At 35.2% G+C, this 21,406-nt stretch overlaps 2 pseudogenes; one reads left to right on the top strand and one right to left on the bottom strand.

Moving 5' to 3' along the window:
• Positions 1–242: 242 nt before the first annotated feature.
• On the bottom strand, positions 243–1,357 carry LOC133055643 (NEDD4 family-interacting protein 1-like; annotated as a pseudogene).
• A 7,502-nt stretch (positions 1,358–8,859) lies between these two features.
• On the top strand, positions 8,860–9,241 carry LOC133056135 (iron-sulfur cluster assembly 1 homolog, mitochondrial-like; annotated as a pseudogene).
• Positions 9,242–21,406: the final 12,165 nt, after the last annotated feature.

The following is a 21,406-nucleotide window of genomic DNA, read 5'->3' as shown; positions in this document are numbered from 1 at the left end:
AAGTTTGACATGTAAGTGGTCTAATGAGTAACAGCAATAATTTGCTTCATCCTATTTTCTCTTTTTCAATAGCACTTTCTTCTCTAAAAGCAGGTGGTTATTCCTCTGTGTTCTGCATCTCGATTCACTTCCTGCAGATGTTCTCTTGTTTCTTGAGAGAGGAATCATAAACGCAGGAAGGCCTTTGCCAGAAAATGTCTTCAGTAAATAAAGAGAACTCTGTCCTGCAGAAATTTGAGTTTTTATATCTTCCAAACTTTTGCATAACTAACAAATCCTCTGAGAAACAGGAGAAAACCTAAAACCAGAAACACCCACCAGAGACAATTCTGACCATCAAAATATCCAGGGAAATAGGTGGAAAACCTGACAACAAGGATCTGCTTGATTAGAGAGAGGCCAAATCCTGAAATGGCCTCATACTTCCCTGCAGTTGAAGTGGTCAGGAAAGCAGACAGGAAATACCCAATCTAGTTTTAAAGAAGAATGGCATAAAAAAGTTAACATGAAAATCCTGTTGTTGCCTAAACCAAGTTGGTCAGCATTATCGAAGTCATCTCTTCCAGAAACTGAAGGGATAGTAGCTTCATTCTTGATTCTCTTGCCTTCATCATAACTGGGTAGTGTTGTAGCCAGGTAATAGAATAACATGGAGGCTTTGCAACATGAGACTCATCTTTGTACTCAAATTATTCTGCACTCTCTGCAGAGATGTTGCTTTGTGGTGGAAGACTGTCATCTGCAGCCTGTTCAGGTTTCTTCAGGCTCTTCTTCATGATGCAGCTGCTGGTACTGGCTGCCACAAAGCTCATGCTTGAAGGTGTTGTTTACTTCTGAACTGATATAATAATACAGAAAACACTAATTTCTTGGCAGCTGGTACAATATTTACTTACAGGGATACACAGAACTTTGCAGAGAAGATGCTTTGTTGAGAAGATATGGGGAAGATGTTGAGCTTCTGTACTTAAAGGAAGAAAGAAACTTTCTTCTGAGGACTTCGGGATGCTTACTGAGAGAGACAAAATGTAAATTCCACTCCTTCCTCCCCTTTTTCAAAATCATCAGTGCATCTTACCTCCTCAACACTGATTTTTTGGAAGAGGATTCTTTTGACAGTTGATCTCTGTCCTTGAGTTGGCATACAGAAATAGAGACACTGTTCATAAGAAAGCAAGAGCTGTGGGGTGGGGGGGCGGGTAAATATGAACATGTGACACTTCAAAGTATAAACATCATAACTAGAACCATAAAACTCAATGCTTTGGAGGTCACAGTAACCCAAATTCAGCTCACCATCAACTGGCAGTGATTTTAGCAGTTCCAGACATTCCTTATCATTGACTTCTATCCCCATGTTTCCAAGAACATTTTTCAGATCACTGGCATTAATCTTTTCTCCTTTGAAGAGACAGAGTGTTTATAGGTGAAAACTTGAGAAATTAATTATTTAATGTTTTAAAGAGGTTCACTAGAACATAATATTAGCCTATGTTGTATGTATTTTTAAAGATACATTTATAATAACTTATATGGCATCATTTCCAATCTGTGGTTAAAAAGCAAAGGCAAAATGGGATGTGGAAATTCAGCATGTCAATAGAAGTCAAAGTAAATTTGCTCTTATAATATTGAGATAGTGAGGGCTCTCTTAAAGTTGGGAATAATATGCAGAATGAAATCTAGTTATCAGATTGGATAATGAATTGCCAAAAGAAATAATTATGACAGGAGATATTATACGGACTTATGTAACTGTTCACACACACACACACACACACACACACACACAAACATATTATCTTGCACTTTCCAAAGCTTTGCCTTATTTTTTCACATGCTTACCTAAAATTTAACTATTTACATGCAGGCAAAGACAGACCTATATAGTAACTCTACCATAGGTAGAACTTGTTATGAGAACAAAGTCTGTGGTTTCGTTTTAATACATAGATAACCAGAGATCAAGTGGATGTTTTCAGGTACTAATCTTTAATGATAACTGGGTAAATGTCAAAATTGATATGAACAATAGACTACTAGACGAGAGCATCTAAAATATGATTTATTATAAAGCATTATGATTTCAGTGTCGTAGAAACTCACCAGTAAAGTCTTTCATTCTCAGTGTCACATTTTTTAGATCAACTTTCCCATCCACTGTAAGACACAAAGCAGTCATACACAACAATGAGACTGTTCCTTATGCTTTCTCAACCTCAACTAGAATGTTGATATCATCTTACATTTTAGTTCTATTCTATTACATTTTACATAATAAATACTCAGACATAAGAAAAAATTGTTTCAGTCCTTTCCTCTACTTTGTTTCATGCATCCCACTATTTCCTCCTGTATTCATACTCTTATTCTTTATGTATAAGTCTTTTTTTAAATCCTACTTATAAATTCCTCTTTGCTCCCAATGTTATAAAATTTTACAAGTATTTTTTAGGAATAAGTTGAAAAAAATTTAATCCTGCTTAGCATTCAATGACCCCTTTCAAGTTAGGACTGCAGGAAAGAATATGAAGAAATGAAATGATAATATATGAGTAATTCTAGAGGAACATAGTGTGTAAAACAAAACAATATGTTGGGAAGGGGGATTAACAAAATTAACATAGTCCAAGAATCTTGCACTGTCTTGAATGAGGATAAAAGCCCAATACAAAATTGGAGAAAGATAAATTAAGGACTATCTTGTAATTTCTGAAATAATCTTTAAAAAGTCCAAACTAATAAGAAAAATAATAGAAATCCAAAAGCAAAGCAAGAATGGAAGAAAACAGAATGGTGAACAGATGGTACAAATATAGGCATTGAGTAAAAATAGATTTAAAAACAAATATGTTAGTAATATCATAACTGCTATTAGTAATACAAAAATAAAAATGATAGATTCATATTGCTAATATTTCATTTAGGATTTTTGCACATTTGTTTATGAGAGAGACTGGCTAGTGATCTTCCTTTTTTGTGTTTTCTTCATCAAGTTTGGGTATCAAGATTAAGATAGTTTCATAAATCAAACCAGAAATGTTTCTGCTTTCTGTGCTCTTTGAACAGTTGATTAAGAAGGTTACTATATCTTATTCACATGTTAGGTAAAATTCATCAAGGAAGTGATCTAACCATCTAAAACTTAAGAATTTAAAATATTTGAAATATAAGGATTCAGAAAAGTTGAAAGTAAGAAGATAGGTAGATACAGACCATACAAATACTAAGCAAAAACATAGTGTAGTTATATTGACACCAACAACATGGTCACAAATACATAAAAATTGCAAAGTTAGAATGAGAAATAGAAAAATTCTAAATTATGGTTGGATATTTTAATATATTTCATTGAGTAGCTAACAAAATAAGCAGAAAAAAGCATTAAGACTACAGGAAATTTGAACTACAAATTTAACAAACTTGATTTAATGGACGTATAGACAACACTGTACCCAATAATTTCAGAATGCATATTTCCTTTCACATAGGAGCATTTACAAAAATGATCATATATTGCATTGTAAAGCCAAATATCAATAATTTTAAAAGTAATGAAGGGCTTTCCTAGTGATCCAGTGGCTAAGATTCTATGGTCCCAATGCAAGAGGCCTGGGTTTGACCTTTGGTCAGGAAACTAGGCCTCAAATGATGCAACTAAGAGTTCCCATACCGCAACTAAAGATCCTGCATGCCTCAATGAAAATCAAAGATTCTGCAAGCCTCAAGTAAGAACTGGCACAGCCAAATAAATAAATCTTTAAAAATAAAAGTAATGACAATAAACAGTCCAAAATCATATTAAGAAAACAGTTCCATCTATAGTAACATTGAAAGAACAAATCATCTATCACTGAGGAATAAATTTACAAAAAAATGGGACAAAACTCATACTTAAAACACTATAAAACATTATTGCAAGAAATTGATTGACTTAAATAAATGGAAAGACATCCTATGATCATGGATCAGAACACTTAATATTGAAACGATGGTAACATTCTCTGTGACTATCCCCTACCTTCTCTCACATGCTGAATTGATTTAGAAACACAAGAAAATTTTTATCAAATCTTAGTTGGCACTTATGCCAAATTTTAAGAACCAATCTTAAAATTCATATGTAAATGCAAGGTATCTTGAATAGCCAAAACAATCTCAGAAAAGAACAAAGCTGGAAGATGTACACTTCCCAATTTCAAAACTTATTCAAAAGTGATAGTAATCAATGTAGTGAAGTACCAGCAAAAGACTAGATATATTGATCAATGGAGAGGAACTGAGAGTTCAGAAATAAATCACTGTATTTACTATTAATTGAGTTTTGACAAGGGTACCATGGCAGTTCAATGAAGAAGAGTAGACTTTTCAACAAATGGTGCTGAGACAACTATACATCCACATGCAAAAGACTGAAGTTAGATCCCTTCCTCATACCATATACAGAAATAATTTCCAATGTATCATAGACTCAAAATTAAGAGCTAAAACTATAAAAACTTTAGAAAGAAATATAAGAATAAATCATTTTTATTGTGGATTAGGCAAAACATTCTTAGATATGACACCAAAAGCATAGGTGACAAAAGAAAAAATAGATAAACTGGACTTCATCAAAATTAAAAGCATTTGTGCTTCACGGGATACCATCAAGGAAGTGAGGAACTCACAGAACAGGAGAAAGTATTTGAAAATCATGCATATGATAAGGGAGTTTTATATAGAATATATAAAGAATTCTTATCACTTAATAATAAAAAGACAACCCAATTGAAAAATAGGTAAAGAACCTGAATAGATGTTTCTCTAATGGAAATATATGAATAGCCAACAAGTACATGAAGAGATGTGCAACATCATTAGACATAAAATAAATAAAAATTAAAACTACCACTTCACACCACTAGTAGGATGACTATAATAAAAAAGAGAGATAATAACAAGTAGTGACAAGGATGTGAAGAAAGTGGAACCCTCACATGTTGCTGATGGAAATGTAAAATGATACAATTGCTTTGTAAAATAATTTCAATCCCCCAAAAATGTTAAACATAGGGTTATCATATGTTCAGCATTTCCACTCCTAAGGATATGTCCAAGAATAATGAAAACATGTATCCATAAAAATTCACATGAGACTATTCATAGCAGCATTATTCATAATAGCCAAAATGTGGAAACAAACCCCAAATGTTCATCGACTTATGAATGAAGAAACAAAATGTGGTATATCCATATAATGGAAGATTGCTTGGCAACAAAAATGAATGAAGTGGCGATATATGATATAAAATGGATGAGCCTTGAAAACATTATGCTGTATGAAAGAAACCAGTCACTTATGATTCCATTCACATGAAACCTCCAGAACAGGCCAAACTGGTAGAGATAAAAAGTAGATTAATTGTTGCCAGAGGCTGAGAAGAAGAGGAGAGTAGGGAGTGACTGTTAGTGGGTAAGAGGTTTCCTTTTGGGGCTTGGTAATGTTCCAGGCAAATAGATGGGGAAATAGTGGCTTACTTTATTTTTCTGGGCTCCAAAATCACTGCAGATGGTGACTGCAGCCCTGAAATTAAAAAACACTCCTTGGAAGGAAAGTTATGAGCAACCTAGATGGCATACTGAAAAGCAGAGACATTACTTTGTCAACAAAGGTCTGTGTGATCAAGGCTATGGTTTTTCTAGAGGTCATGTATGGATGTGAGAGTTGGACTATAAAGAAAGCTGAACGCTGAAGAATTGATGGTTTTGAACTGTAGTGTTGGAAAAGACTCTTGAGAGTCCCTTGGACTGCAAGGAGCTCCAACCACTCCATCCTAAAGGAAATCAGTTCTGAATATTCATTGGAAGGACTGATGCTGAAGCTGAAACTCCAATACTTTGGCCACCTGATGCCAAAAGGTGAAGAGTTGACTCTTTCGAGAGTGATGCCAAAAGGTGAAGAGCTGACTCATTTGAAAATACCCTGATCCTGGGAAAGACTGAGGGCAGGAGGAGAAGGGGACAACAGAGGATGAGATGGTTGGATGGCATAACCGACTCAATGGACATGGGTTTGGGTGAACTCCGAGAGTTGGTGATGGACAGGGAGGCGTGGCGTGCTGCGGTTCATGGGGTTGCAAAGAGTCAGACATGACTGAGCAACTGAACTGACTGACTGAATGTTCCAGAGTCCAAGCTGGGTTTAGAAAAGGCAGAGGAACCAGAGGTCAAATTGCTAACATTTGCTGGATCATAGAGAAAGCAAGGGAATTTCAGAAAACTGTCTACTTTTGTTTCATCGATTATACTAAAGCCTTCGACTGTGTGGATCATAACAGACTGTGGAAAGCTCTTAAAGAGATGGGAATACCAAACCATCTTACTTTCTCCTAAGAAGCCTGTATGTGGGTCAAGAAGCAACAGTTAGAGCCATACAGGAACAACTGACTTGTTCAGGATTGAGAAAGGAGTACACCAGGGCTGTCTGCTGTCACCCTGTTTATTTAACCTATATGCTGAGCACATCATGAGAAATGCTGGGCTGGATGAGTTACAAGCTGGAATTAAGATAGGCAGGAGAAGCATCAACAACCTCAGATATGCAGATGATACCACTCTGATGGCAGAAAACGAAGAGGAACTAAGGAGCATATTGATGACGGGTGAAGGAGGAGAGTGAAAGAGCCAGCTTAAAACTAAACATTAAAAAAAACTAAGATCATGGCATCCAGCCCCATTACTTCATGGCAAATAGAAGGGGAAAAGGTGTAAGTAGGGACAGATTTCCTCTTCTTGGGCTCTAAAAGACAAACCTAGACAGTGTGTTGAAAAGCAAAGACATTACTCTACCGACAAAGGTCTGTATGGTCAAGGCTATGGTCTTCCCAGTGGTCATGTACGGTTGTGAGAGCTGGACCGTAAAGAAGGAAGAGCACCAAAGAATTGATACCTTCGAACTGTAGTGCTCGAGAAGACTCCTGAGAGTCCCTTAGACATCAAGGAGATCAAACTAGTCAATCTTAAGGGAAATCAACCCTAAATACTCATTGGAAGGACTGAAGCTGAAGCTGAAGCTCCAGTATTTTGGTCACCTGATGCGAACAGCTGACTCATTGGAAAAGTCTCTGATGCTGGGAAAGACTGAGGGCAGAAGGAGAGATGGCTGGATGGCATCACTGATGCAATGGACATGAACTTTGGCAAACTTTGGGAGATGGTGAGGGACTGGGAGGCTTGGCATGATGCAGTCTGTGGGGTCACAAAGAGTCGAACATGACTGGATACTGAACAATAACAACAACAACGTTCTAAAATCTATTATAGTGATGGTCATGTAAGTCTATGAATATGCTAAAACCTGTTGAATTGAATACTTCAGATGGGCAAATTGTATGGTATGTAAATTATATATCAATAAAGTTGCTGAAAAATAAAATACAATAAAATGTAAAAGGATTAAAATCACAGAGTAGGTTCTTTGACTACAATGCAATTAACCTAAAAATAAAGCACATGGGAGTATCAGAGGGTTGAGAATGAATCACAACAGAACAAGGAAATATCTTAAACTGAATAACTAAAAAATATATCATGTATCAAAATTCATCCTTGGTTTGGGAAGATCCCCTGGAGGAGGAAATGGCAACCCATTCCAGTATTCTTGCCTGGAGAATCCCATGGACAGAGAAGCCTAGCAAGCTACAATACATGGGGTCACAAAGAACTGAACACAACTGAAACAACAGCACATACACATGAGGGCTGAGAATAAATCACAATAGAAGTAAGAAATATTTTAAACTGAATAACTAAAAAAAATAATATATCAAATTCAAAATATATTAGAAAAGAAAAAAGTTAAAAATTAATAAGCTGAGCATGCACCTTAAGTTAGAAAAAGAATAGCAAATGAAATAAAAGAAAATTACAAAGAGCGGAAATTAATGAAACAAAAAGGAATTAAGAATGTAGAGGTTTAACCAAAAAAAAAAAAAAAAAAAAAAAGAATGTAGAGGTTTAACAAAGCGAAAAGTTGGTTGTTTGGAATGACTTTTAATACTTGTTAGACCCTTGGTAAGACTAACCAAGAGAAAAAGAGGAAAGGCATAAATAACCAATATTAGAAATGAGTAAGATTCCCATACTATTCTTGCAAACATTAAAAAGATAGTTATAGTTATTCAATAATTTTATTTAAATACATTAAAAATTCATATAAAATTGACAAATTCCTAGAAAACCACAGTTTACCAAACTGACACAAGAAGAAACAGTCTTATTAATTGGAAGTTAAAAAATTCCAACAACACAAATAACAATAAAATAATAATTCAGACCCAAGATGTCTTCATTGGTTAATCCCACCAAACATTTAAGAATGAAATAATGCCACCTTAAAAATCTCTTTCAGAGAATTCAAACAAGCAATACTCTTCAACATGTTTTTTTAACTTTGCTAGTAAAATTTAATGAAGACTGCACAAATAAGGAAAATCTCTTATAAACATGAATGCAAAAATCTTCAATAAAATATTAGCAATCAGAATCCAATAATATATAACAGTGATAATCCATCATGATCAATATATTCCAGGAATGCAAAGTTTTTTTAATATGCAAAAATCAATGTAGTACCTTAGATTAATATATTTAAGGAGAAATACTATATAACCACTTCAATAAACACTTCATTACATGCAATGATCAGGTGTAGAAAAAATGAATTGGATAAATGTCAACATCCAAAACAAAAATAGGAATAGAAGAGAACTCCTTTAATTTACTAAAGGTTATGTAAATAACCCCAAATCACAAAAAACCTTCAACAAAGTAATATTTGCTGGTGAAATATGGAATTATCTCCCTTTGAGATTAAAAATGAGTTAGCCTTTGTTAGTCGTGGCCACTGTTGGGGCTGTGAGCAAGAGGAAGCTGCAAGCCCAAGGCTATCCTCACCCTGACACACTGCAGTAAAGAAATTCTTAAAGATAAGCCTGAACCCTGAACACAGTGGTGTGAAAGTTTGTGTCCAAACCAAGAGCTGAAATGGCTTTTCTTATATTCTAGAAGATATGAAGACAAAAGGAGACTCTGATGAAGAAGTTGTTTGAGATGGAGTCAGTCTTCATTGAAAAGAAAGCACAGAAATTCCTTTAGGATCAGAGATGGACTATGTTGAAGACAAATTATCTCCTGAGCTTGTGTTCAACAGCCCAAACATAAAAGGAATTTTGGCTGTGGAGAAGGCTTGATTATTTGAAACATCGGGACTAATCTGGCTGTAAGCTCCTGGAGACTAGTGGAAACCTTCAGTAAGTCCAGGTTTATGGAAAAAGTTTGTGACTGTTTTATGCTTAGAGTTTATTATGTATGGCTGCCTTATGAAGAAAATAAAATTATATATTTTGAAAATTAAGTCTGTATGTTAGATTCCAGAAGTGACATTTGTATTCTTTTTAGGGAACAGAAAAGCAGAAGCAATCTCTCTTTGTGTCAATTTTCTGCTATGTAAAAAAAAATATTCTATTTTTCACTGAACTTGCTAGTATCCTTTCATTAGAACTAATCTGGGAGGATTTTAGGAAATGTATGTTTAACAGCTGTGCTGTCATTGGATCTCTGCTGAATGGCTTGAAAATGGCTTGGCATTTTTTTCTGACCAGGTTGATGGCTTTTGAAATTCAGAGGCAAGAAGCCCTGACTGCAGGTTATGTACTGTTTCTAAATCTAAAATTGGCCTGATATTTTTTACATTTTTATAAAATTTTCATTGTCTAGTGCCTCATTTGTTCAACCTTCAATATTACCTACCATTAGATAAAGTACCAGGCAACAATTTCCTTGCACTGTGGTGCAGAAAAGTTCTGAGTGATGGCATCAAAAACAAATGCCTAACTCACTTGTTTTTTAATTTATTTCTTTGCCACCTAAATGTCTGCTCAAAGATGGGATCTCAAGCTGACTTAGATTCTTTCAGTTGACAGGTCTCTTAAAAGGCATCTAGCTCACCTTCCTCAATTCTATACTTGAAGAGGCAAATCCCTAGGGAAACGGAAAGGCTTTTGTCCATATTCACACTATAAGCTAGGTAGGGCAGAACTGAGACTCTACCTCTCTCCCCTACCTTATACTACATGAATTCATACTCTGCTCTGAGATCCATGTTATTTGACTGTAGAAAGTTGGCACTATAGCAAGAAAAGATAGTACTGATGGTATGTTCAAATATGCTATTGAAAAATTTGATATTCATATGGGAAAGAAAAGAAACTTAACTCCTATGGCATCCCATATACAAAAATCATGTCCAGGTGGATTGTTAGTTAAATTTGAGATGCAAAACAAAGAAATTTTAAAAAGATAATGTGGGACAACACTTTTTTGGGGGGGGGGGACAATACTTTAATGACCTTAGGATAGGAAAAGATTTCTTTTATACAGTATAAAAGATACTAACCATCAGGGAAAAGATTGATATATTTGACTACATTTAAATTAAGAACTTCTGTTCACTGGAAGACACCATTAAAAGAATGAAAAAGCAAGTCAAAGAGACAGTTTTTGCATTGCAAATTAGCCTCAAAGTGCCTATACAGAGAATATATAAAGAACTTCCACAGTTCAATAAGAAAAAAAATCACAGTAGGAAGACAGGCAATATAATTGAAAAGGCAGTCCACAAAAGAGGCTACACAAATAATGAATAGATATATAAAAAGGTCTCAACCTCATTAGTAATCAGAAAAACATAAACTTAACCTTCAGTAAGTTACCCCTACATTCACCAAAAAGAAGCCAGTGACAAAATGTTCCTTGCTGTGTGACTCCATTCATATGAAGTTCAAAATATGGGTGAACTATAAAATTTGAGAAGCATATTTATGTGGTAAAATATGAATAAATTGAGTGGGCAGTGTTGGGAAAGAGAACACATGGTGGATTTTAGATGTTGGTGGAGAATATACAGCTGTTTGTTTTATAACCATTAGTTACACAGGAAATCCATGTTTTACACACTTTTCTCTATGTATTATATATTTCTCTATGTACTAGGAAAAGGAAAGGCATTACTCCAAATCCTATCTCCCATAGAAATAATCACTGGTTATTCCACAGACTCTCATCTATGAAGTTGCACAGGTAAGATAAATATAAAGAGAATTAGTTTCAAAAAGGAGAATAGTGTGGAGATTTCTTAAAAAACTGGAATTAGAACTGCCATATGACCCAGCAATACCATTTCTGGGCATATACACTGAGGAAGCCAGATCTGAAAGAGACACGTGCACCCCAATGTTCGTTACAACACTGTTTATAATAGCCAGGATATGGAAGCAACCTAGATGCCCATCAGCAGACGAATGGATAAGGAAGCTGTGGTACATATACACCATGGAATATTACTCAGCCATTAAAAAGAATTCATTTGAATCAGTTCTAATGAGATGGATGAAACTGGAGCCCATTATACACAGCGAAGTAAGCCAGAAAGATAAGGACCAATACAGTATACTAATGCATATATATGGAATTTAGAAAGACGGTAACGATAACCCTATATGCAAAACAGAAAAAGAGACACAGATGTACAGAACAGAATTTTGGACTCTGTGGGAAAAGGCGAGGGTGAGATGTTTCGAGAGAACAGCATCAAAACATATATATTACCTAGGGTGAAACAGATCACCAGCCTAGGCTGGATGCATGAGACAAGTGCTCGGGCCTGGTGCACTGGGAAGACCCAGAGGAATCAGGTGGAGAGGGAGGTGGGAGGGGGGATCGGGATGTAAATCCATGGCTGATTCATGTCAATGTATGACAAAACCCACTGCAATGTTGTGAAGTAATTAGCCTCCAACTAATAAAAATAAATGAAAAAAAAAATAAGAGTCTTCAATTTCTAATAAATATATCTTAGTACAAGAGATATTTATGAAGATATCCAGTTAATTTTAAAAGAATATGAAAAACAGAGGTGAAGCCATATTTTCAAACTTAATCTTTCAATTTTAAAAACTATCACCTGATTTCCTGCTATGAAAAGCATTTTTTCACTTCCTCCCATTTCTCCCCTCACTTTCATGTTTTTATTAGTTATGCTATCATTGTTACACTGACACATATAAACATGTTATTTTATATCTATCATCCCCACAATTGTCTAGTACTTGTTCTGTATTCAAACAGATTTACAGGTCACCACCAGTCTTTTCACCATTGTTTCCTTTTGCTCAATTTTCAGTTATTTCTTAACTATATTTCATCATCTTTTTTTCAAGAGGTGCTAAATTCATTTAGCTTTTCCCATTATTAAAAGTTGGAATTTTATATTTATATATAAAATTTTTATGTATATTTGAATGACATCATAGTTGTACATAATTCTCTTTGTCACACTTTCTTTTTCACCTTTGTAGATACTCTGACATTCTTTTCTGGAGTTGAATGTGGCTTTGGAAACCCATCACTTCCTCTCCTCATCTGTTACCTGCTTTCTATCATCAGTGTGTCTGAAAAATTCTCATTTTTCCTTAAGGTTCAGTGAGCAACCTAGAAAAAATTTCACTGTAGAGTACTCTGGATGAACATTTTCTGGAGCCTGGTGTGACATTTTTGATCTGCATTCATTCCTTCATTTTATAGAAATTTTCTTTTTTAAAAACTATCATTGATTAAAAAGTTTTAATTCTTATACTCTCTTCTAAAGATATTTGACATTCTTATGGTGGATGCCTTTGTGAATCATCCATATCTACTAGATTTTTTTATAACTTTAATCTTTTTTCTCTGTATTTACTGTACCAAGTCTGCTCACACTGTAATATGATTTTTAGTGCTTTATATTTTTTAATTTTGATGTTTATAATTTACTTAATAATTCTATAGTGAGTTTTTGTGCTTATTCTTCTTTTAGTTCTGCAATTTCCCTTTTTAATATTTATATGTTATGGTACCATCTCATTTTTGAGCTTTAATTTTATTGAATCCATTAAAGTTGTCCTGTAATGTGAATTGTCAACAACCTCTTTTTCTTTGTTCCTTAGGTTATATTTTCTACTTGATGGATTATTTGTCTTTTGCATGCTATCTTCCTTCATCCTATCTTCTTACTTTCCCTTTTCACTTTTCTGTTTTTCTTCACTGTGTTAATGCTAGAATTGTCACCATATCCTTTTTTTTTTTTTTTTCCATCTTGCATATGCTTTAGCAACTCTGTCCAGATCTTCATTTTATTCTCAGGATTTAATGTATCTTTTAATAGCCCTTTCTACAGCATCTGAGACCAGTTTGCTTTCTTCAGTGAGATGGCATTTGAAGAAAATTGTTCTACCCACTTTTATTGTAATCTAAGGGTGGAGTGAGGTATGTCATGTGGTCTTATACTTGAGCCCTGCTCTTGTATTTGACCTTTGGTTAAATGTCGCAACAGGGGTCATTGCTCTGAGACCCTGGTAAAGACATTTCACCAAACCCCAGATCTGCCTATGTGATCGTATTCTTGGGCTTCAGATTAGACCCCCGATTCAGCCTATAGTTCTGAAGCTTTTACTTCTGTCAATGAGTCATTCCAATCATTCGTTTTCTCTGTTGTAGCCACTCCTCCCCAACAACTGTTTCTACTTCTTCCTCATAAATGGAGAGAGAAGAAAGTTATGTACCCAGTTTTCTTCACCCCAGATCTGGGCATTTTAGTGATAACTCTCTGGACTTCACCAATTTAATTTCTGAGAAAGGGGAGAGGCTCAGAGGAGCCTAGCTCTGTTGCAGTAGTTTCTACTTTGGAATCTTTTTTTTAATTGGAGGAAAATTGCTTTACAATGTTGCATTTGTTTCTGCCATACAACGGTGTGAATCAGTCATAATTACATATATATTCCCTCCCTCTTAAGCCTCCTTCCTCTCCTCCCCCGTCCCACTCCTGTAGGTTCTCATAGAGCACCAGCTGGGCTCCCTGTGTCCTACAGAAGGTTCCCACGACCTCTCTATTTTACACATGAGAGTGTATATATGTCAATGCTACCTCCTCAAATCGTCCCATCCTCTCCTTCCCCCGCTGTGTCCAGAAGTCCATTCTCTATACGGATGTGTCTCCATGGTTGTCTCCTTTAAATATTTATGGCATTAGATTTGTCTTTTTTTTTTTTTTATTATCTGATTGATGTTAAATTTCCTTTGTGGATTTTTTACTTTTTCATTTTTGTTGCTCCTTTGTTAGATATTAGAGGAAATAAAAACTAAATGGATTTTATTTTTCTCATCATCTTAAACTGGAGTCCTCTGGACAAGTTTAGCTAGCATTAAAATAAACATTCCTTGAAAATTTGAAGGAATTTATTCTCAAAACTCTGCAGGCCTGTCACCTTTTGTTGGAGTGATGGGTGGTGGTTGATAGGTATACTTATTCAATAGTTTTTTCCAACTATCATTATTGGCCTATTTATATTTTCATCTCTTCTTTGATTAATATTGGTAACTAATTTATTTTACCCTGGAAAATGTTAATTGTATTAATATATATAATACCCTAATCCCACATTATGCACAACAATGAGCATCATTATGCATACTATCTGTAGTTATATACCTCTTTTAAAATTCTTAGTGTTTTGTCTCCTTTTAATCTTCTGTTTATATCAGAACAACTGAGGCATACACACTGGAAACAACCATTAGTCAATTTTAATTACCCCTCATTATAGGTTGTTTTTTTCTTCTGACTTATTATTTAATGTTTCTTTAAAATTGTTCTCATTCTATCTTCCTTTCTCTTCTTCATTTTTTGATCTGTTAGTATTCTCACCAATTTTTATTATTCACAGCAGAAAACATTTGTTTGTTTTGGATTAATGAAGAGACAAGGATGTGTTTTCATTTGAGACCTGAGTTTGGCTATAAGCTTTTCAAAATGCCCTGTTGATACCAAATAAGTACTATCATTAATTTACAGATGCTCTCAAACCTAAGATATCCTAAAGGGAATATATTTTTATCTACAATGCTCACCATCAACTGGCAGGTTTTGTGAAAAATCTTCAAGCTCTTCATGTGAAAGCTCAATCCCCATATTTTCCAAAAATGTGTCCAGGTTAATCACATCAATCTTTCCTCCTTATAAGAGGCAAGAAAGATATCAAGATGTGAGAAAAATCTGCATTAATTCATATGTATTATTGTTAACACTTTAATCAAGAAGACATTAAGGTACAGTAACACCCAGTCAAGGGTACAAGGAGGATCAACTGATAATTTGACTTTATCTTTCATTCAATCAACAAAGTGCAAATTTTAAAAGGACTGGGTAATTTTCCAGGGATTTATGGCACAACATATATAACATGCATAAATACTGAGAAAGTATACATATGGGATTTTTAATGTAATAAAAAATAAGTTAGCATATGTGAAAATATACAATAATATCTCAGATTTATTTGATTTCTCATCATATTTTTCACTCACTTTTAAGATTCTTCACACTGTCTAGCAACCTTTTTTGAAACACCTTTCCTTCAACTGTAAGAAAAGGCATAATTCATGTCAGAGAAAAAATAAAAAGGGGATTCACCTAAAAAAAAATTCTGCAATTCTTCCCCTAATCCCATAATTTCAAAAAGAGAATTTTAACAATTCTTTTCTCCTGAAATGTACCTATTTGCTCTCAAATACTAACAAAATTTGTTTGGAGAAAGACTTTAATGAGACAAATCTATTAGCTCTTGGATAAAAACAATGATTATTGGTCTAAACCTTGTGTAAAAGTGAAGTTGCTCTCTCTGTCTTGTCCAACTCTCTGGGACCCCATGGACTATACAGTTCATGGAATTCTCCAGGCCAGAATATTGGAGTGGGTAGCTGTTCCCTTCTCCAGGGGATCTTCCCAACCCAGGGATGGAACCCATGTCTCCTGCATTGCAGGCAGATTCCTTACCAGTTGAGCTACCAAGGACGCCCTAAACCTTGTATATCCCATTTGATTTTCTTTTATCTCTGACTTCTTCCTTTGTACCCTTTACTCTTCCATTTTCACACTCTTTCACTTACTATCAGGCATATTAATGGAATCAAAGACAGTAATACATATAATTTCTTGGTAGGAATGAGTGAAATAGCTATTGCCTACCATAATATAAATTAAATGACCCAGATTTTCTTTGGCAAAAATCAAGTACTAAAAGTTTTCCAAAATGATTACAAAAAGAAAAAATAACAACTTGCTAGCAATATGGAGTTATTTTAGAATAAAACTACACAGTCAAGCACTCTAAAGCCATTTGAAGAATACATATATAATTTAAAAATGCTTACCATCAACTGGTAGAGTTTTTACTAAATTCAAGTATTCCTTATCTGTGACTTCTACTTTCATGTCTTTCAGAGCTTTTTCTAGGTCACTGACATCTATCTGCTTTCCTAGAAAAGACAGAAATGGTGATAAAAAGAATTTTATAAGGATAAAAATCAGTGAGTTATTACAACAAAAGCTGCTAACTAGTAGCATTTTCACTCATGCACCATAATTTTGTGGGTACTTAAAAATAATGTGTTGTAAACAAACAAAAAACTAACATTTATTACCACTCTGATTATGTAAGTGGTAAAAAAAAAAAAAGCCAAATATTGGTTCTTTTCTTCACTAAATAGATATTTAAGTATTTCTCCTGATAGTTTTGAAATTAGCATTATGCTAAGAGAAATGCAATCTTAGGTACATAAATTTCATCTAGAAAGGCATATAAATTATATGCCTTGTATTAACTAGTTAATATAATGTATATAAAAACAGGTAGAGTTGATACTTGTTAGAAAGTATCTTTAAAAAAACAGGGCCTCAGGCTTCCATAATAATTTTTGTTTTACACTGTTTGTATGGTAAGTAATTTTTTGATTATTACTTTTATATTTTGCAAGGAAAAATAATTTTTGTTTAGTTAAGTCTTTTGGTTTAAATCAGCAGAAAATGAATCTCTGAAAGCTTACTGTCTATAAAGTCTAGAATCCAAAACTTTTAGTCAACAAATTAGATATGTTGCATATTTCAAGTATGTATGTCCAGTACAGATTTCTTTTTATTTATTCTGCTTGGGATTCACTTGGCTTCTTTAAATTGACATCCTTTCTCTCTTCTGGAAAGTTCTCTTCAAATATTGATTCTGTCTCATTCTCTCTCTTCTTCCTGACATTCCAATTAAAAATACATTAGATTTTCTTATTATTCTGTATGTCTCTTAATCATTCTTTCACATTTTCCATTTTTTGGTCTTTCTGTGCTACATACTTTATAACTTCTTAAGTTCCTTAGTTCTTTCTTCAGCTTTTTAAAAGTTACCATTCAATCCATCTAATGTTTTAACTTTCTATCACTTTTATTTCTTAAAGATCTCTTTGGTTCTTTATCAAATCTGTCTGCTCTTCATTCACATATTCAAGGCCTCTTTTTTAATTCTTAAAATATATTGAGTGTTTATTTAACATTTTTTTTGTCTCATAATTCCAAAATCTAAATCTGATTCTGTCATACGTTATTTATGATGGCTGTTACTCATCATGCCATGCTTAGTTACTCATTGTGCCAATGTGTTTAGTAATTTTAGACCAGGAACTTCTTTGTATGTGAAATTCTTTGTTTTGAGAAGATTAGTATCCTTCAGAATAGGAATACTTCAGAGGAGGATCAGAATCAGCTTATGTCAGTTGCCTGGGGCATTAGTCTTTCAGAATTCAGTTCAGTTCAGTTGATCAGTCATGTCTGAGTCTTTGTGATCCCATGGACTGCAGCATGCCAGGGTTTCCTGTCCTTCACCAACTTCTGGAGCTTGCTCAAACTCATGTCTATTGAGTTGGGGATCCAACCTTTGGTGATCTCATCATCTGCCGTCCCCTTCTCCTCCCTCCTTCAATCTTTCCCAGCATCAGGGTCTTTCCCAATGAGTCAGTTCTTCACATCAGGTGGCCAAAGTATTGGAGTTTCAGCTGCAGCATCAGTCTTTCCAATGAATTCAGGACTAATTTCCTTTAGGTTGACTGGTTTGATCTCCTTGCAGTCCAAGGGACACTCAAGAATCTTCTCCAATACCACAGTTGCAAATTTCTTTTAGGATTACTTTAAATTCTCAGCCTGAGTTAGTGTAAATTTGATAAGTAAGCCTGCGTAAAGGTCGTCTTGTGTTTATAAATTGAGTTAGACAGTCTTCCTTGCAGTCCAGAGACATATTTCTAGTTCGCTCTTATGCTATATACATAGCTTTTCAAGTCTTAGCTTTAGGGCAGGTGTGCTTAGTTGCTCAGTAGTGACCAACTCTTTGCAACCCTCCAGACTATAGCCCACCAGGCTCCTCTGTCCATGGAATTCTCCAGGCAAGAATACTGGAGTGGGTGGCCATTTCTTTCTCCAGTGAATCTTCCCGACCCGTGGATCAAACCCACCATATTTCCTACTTTGGGCAGGCTCTGGGTTTTGCTTCCTTTCTACTGAGTTCTGGCAGACAGTCAAAACTGCTTAGATTAACTTGGTTCAGCAAATGCTTAGAGAATGAAATGTGGCTTCAGGGCTCTTCTTCTTTGGGTTCCATGCTTTTGGTATGTATATTCCTTAAGGATACACATTTATGGAAACATTTAAGAATTCTTTTAAAATTAGATTCTATCCGCATTATTAGTTGTTTTCAACATCCAGGCACATAGCACAGCATGCTGCTAGAAATGGGCATCTTCTCAGAACGTTTGTGAAAAGTGTACACGGGTAGCTACGTACTTGTTTGTGTTCTACTGAGCTCTTACCTTTTCTTTTGTTCTACTCCTTCCCATTTCTCTGTAATGAACAGTAGTTATTTTATATGGCTATTCCTTTGTAATTCCAGAGATAAATGAGTTTCCTCTGATTATGTCAGCTTCAGAGTTTGGGAAAGATATATTACTGAATTTTTATGATAAAAATGGCCTTTTCTATTTCATTTATTATTGGATCTTCTTCTTTGCTGTTAACGAAACAAGCTGGAGCACTCCTACCATCATTTCCACACAACTGGGTCAAACAGAAGCCTCCATAGGGTCCGGCCAGGGAGCAACGGAGCCCACTCCATGGAGGAGGGAGGGCAGGGTGACTGGACGCAGCTTTCATAGTGATGACCCTTCTCTCATGCCCGGAGGCCCAACTATGCATATATGAGGAACAGAAGTGGATTCATTTTTCCTTCATTGTCCACTTAAAGGATTCACAAAACTATTGAGCAGAAAAAAAGCACCCAAAGTCCTTTTAGAAGGACCTCTTATAGATCAGAAAAACAAGTGTAGGATCAGATTCAAAGATTCCATTTAAGCACAAAATTTTACCTAATTTTGTAAGAAAGCTATTGGAATGATCAGGTTACAATATCAACGAGGTTAATATCTGGCAAAGTCAGGATTGCTGCTTAGTTGCACCAGATAAAATTTCAAATGGATACTTGCTAAAACACTACATAAAACAACATGCTGCTACAGAAATAAGTTTGCTACATTATTAAACACTGATTAGGACATTTGTGCATGATATCAGAGTACATGGCCAATTCAAACCTCCTCTGAAACTAGAATAATTCTAGAAAATCTATAACTGTGAGATTTTGATTAGAACCACACCTTAAGGGACCTTTTGAACATATCCAAAAGGGTTTTATACAGTTGCTTCTGAGTTATGAACATGTACTAATAGTATATTTATTTTCTGGGTGGATTTTTAAAAACTATTTATTTATTTATGGCTGCCTCAGGTATTAGTTGCACCATGAGGGATCTTTCATTCTGGGTGTGTGGGCTCTAGAGTTCACGAGCTCAGTAATTGTGACACATGCGCTTAGGCGCCCCATGGCATGGAGGATCTTGGTTCCCCAACCAGGGACCAGGGATTGAATTCATGTTCCTTGCATTAGAAAGTGATTTTCTTAACCATTGAACCACCAGGGAAGCCTCCTGGATGGATTTTTAACATTCTTGTGTCAAAAATTCATAACACTCAGACTGGCTAACAAATTTGTAGATACACTACCCTACTAAACCTACTGAGGGCATTCCAACTTAACTATTCAATTTTAGAGAATTCATTTTATTTTAATAGTCATTCATAACTATATAAGACTCTGCATAATATTTAGAAACTTCATCGTCTTTTGAATACCAAAACCTCTGCTAAAATAGAAGAGACATCGGAACTGGAAAGTTACATCATTAAAGACCGCTGAGAGCTTCAATAAGCAGGTTGTTGTTTCCTTGGTGGTTCAGACAGTAAAGAATCTGCCTGAAATGTCAGAGACTCAGGTTTAATTGCTGGTTCGAGAAGATTCCCTGGAGAAGGGAATGGCAACTCACTCTAGCATTCTTGCCTGGAGAATTCCACGGATAGAGGAGCCTGGAGGGCTACAGTCCATGGAGTTGCAAAGAGTCGGAAATGTCTGAGTGACTAACACTTGCATTTTCACTTTTTCATGTAAGTCACTTGCCGACCCAAGATCCAAGCTCCACAGAAACAAAAATTACATAATGTCAAAAGCTTCCACACAAGACCATTAGAATAAGAAAACACTGACTGTCAGTGCACTGTATACTTTTCATACATTTTTATTCTTATTTTGTCATGTTTTTCTTTTTGTTTAATTTCATATATTTCTGACTTAGCCAATCATAATCTCCCTTACTACTAATAAAAACTTATTGAAGTTTAATTTTATTAGAGACAATCACTTTACTAGAGTTAGGACAATCCTAACTTTATAATTCAGCTTTTTACTGTCAAGCCAACTTAAAGAATTCTGATTATGTTCTTGTTGCTGTTCAGTTGCTAAGTCATGTCCTACTCCTTGCGACCCCAGTGGACTACAGCACGTCAGGCTTCCCTGTCCTTCACTGTTTCCTAGAGTTTGCTCAAACTCATGTCCATTGAGTCAGTGATGCCATTCAGCCATCTCATCCTCTGTCACCCCCTTCTCCTCCCTCAGTCTTTCTCAGTATCAGGGCCTTTTCCAATGAGTTGACTCTTTGCATCAGGTTTCCAAAGTACTCAAGCTTCAGCTTCAGCATCAGTCCTTCCAATGAATATTCAGGGTTGACTTCCTTTAGGATTGACTGGTTTGATCTCTTTACTGACCAAGGAACTCTCTAGAGTCCTCTCCAGCACCACAGTTTGAGAGCATCAGTTCTTTTGCACTCAGCCTTCTTTATGGCCCAACTCTCACATCCGTACACAACTACTAGAAAAACCATAGCTTTGACTATACAGACCTTTGTTGACAAAGTGATGTCTCTGCTTTTTAATATGCTATCTAGGTTAGTCATAGCTTTTCTTCCAGTGAGCATGCATCTCTAATTTCATTACTGCAGTCACCATCTGTAGTGGTTTTGGGGCCCAAGAAAATAAAATCTCCCACTGCTTCCACTTTTTCTCCACCTAATT

Source organism: Dama dama, chromosome 5 (assembly GCF_033118175.1).
Source record: "Dama dama isolate Ldn47 chromosome 5, ASM3311817v1, whole genome shotgun sequence".
Classification (NCBI taxonomy): domain Eukaryota; kingdom Metazoa; phylum Chordata; class Mammalia; order Artiodactyla; family Cervidae; genus Dama; species Dama dama.
This window is presented reverse-complemented; position numbering and strand designations above follow the sequence as displayed.